This window comes from Muntiacus reevesi, chromosome 10, assembly GCF_963930625.1.
Source record: "Muntiacus reevesi chromosome 10, mMunRee1.1, whole genome shotgun sequence".
Lineage (NCBI taxonomy): Eukaryota > Metazoa > Chordata > Mammalia > Artiodactyla > Cervidae > Muntiacus > Muntiacus reevesi.
Window position 1 is genome coordinate 50,096,727 of NC_089258.1, and position 1,482 is coordinate 50,098,208.

At 40.4% G+C, this 1,482-nt stretch overlaps 1 non-coding gene across 1 annotated transcript; it reads right to left on the reverse strand.

Annotated features, from left to right (window-relative positions):
• Positions 1 to 260: 260 nt before the first annotated feature.
• LOC136143901 (U6 spliceosomal RNA) lies at positions 261 to 363 on the reverse strand. Its single transcript, XR_010658408.1, has one exon. It is a non-coding gene; the product is annotated as a U6 spliceosomal RNA (small nuclear RNA).
• Positions 364 to 1,482: the final 1,119 nt, after the last annotated feature.

Sequence of the window (1,482 nt, forward strand, 5' to 3'; positions counted from 1 at the left end):
TCTAGGTTCATCCCCCTCATTAGAACTGACTCAGATGTGTTCCTTTGTATGGCTGAGTAATATTCCATTGTGTATATGTACCACAACTTCTTTATCCATTCATTGGCAATGGACATCTAGGTTCCTTCCATGTTCTAGCTATTGTAAATAGTGCTGCAGTGAACAATGGGATACATGTGTCTTTTTCAGTTTTGGTTTCCTCAGGGTATATGCCTAGGGGTGGGATTGCCGGGTCATATGCTGGTTTTATTCCTAGCTCTAAAAACATGGAATGCTTGACTAGTTTGCATTTCATCCTGTGCAGGGGCCAAGCTAATCTCTGTATCATTTCAATCTTAGACTATGTGCTGCCAAAGTGAGCACCTCCTGGGTCTTTCTTAAAGACACACAAGGTTCCCATCAGATTTCCCTGGACCTGGCTTACATCCTTCCAGCTGTTTGTCCCTCATGTTTTTTTCCCTCCTATGGGGTGACTCCATCACCTGTTTCTAACAATGTCTTGCTTATTCTACAAGACCAGGTTCAAATGGTAAGCCTTCCAGGATGCTGTTCCAGATTGCTTTTTATTCTTTCTTTGCTTTGAAGTTCTGTGAGTCCTCCTTGTACTTTTCTTATGCACATCATACTCTGCCTTGTGTTTTTTGTATACTTGCTTCTGCTGTTGCTAAGTCATTTCAGCCGTGTCCGACTCTGTGCGACCCCATAGATGGCAGCCCACCAGGCTCCTCCATCCCTGGGATTCTCCAGGCAAGAACACTGGCGTGGGTTACCATTTCCTTCTTCAATGCATGAAAGTGAAAAGTGAAAGTGAAGTTGCTCAGTCGTGTCCAACTCTTAGCGACCCCATGGACTGCAGCCCACCAGGCTCCTCCGTCTATGAAGGATTCTTCAGGCAAGAGTACTGGAGTGGGGTGCCATTGCTTTCTCCAACTTGTATACTTACTATCCTGTAAACTCCTGGAGAACATGGACAATTTTAATGCAATTTTGTCTCCTTCCTGTTCCTTTATCAACTTTTTCATAAAGTGCTACATCTTGTGAGTAGCTGGTACTCACAAATGTGCATGCAAGGAAGGATTAAAAGAAATAGGAAATGGATTTCTTTCTTTTTTTTTTTTTTAACATTTGAGAACAACGATTAATTGCCTGGGAAAAAAGTGATCCACAATATTAATAACAGCTTTCTTTGTATATAGCCTAAGTGATATTTACATATTTTCTCATTTTAAAACATTCTATTGGGTTTTTTTTTTTTTTTTTTTTTTTGGCTGACACACAGAATCACTGACTCAAACAACCAAGACAGTGGGTTTGAAGCCACTCTCTGAGGGATCTAGGATTCCCAGTTTAGATTTTTTTCTTCAACCTAAAAAGCAAAATGCATTTGACTTTGGATCTTTTAGTGATTATCTGATCAAGATGGGAATTAAGGTATCAGAAATTATCTGAAAATGACAATATTGAGCCTGTCATACAGTAGGA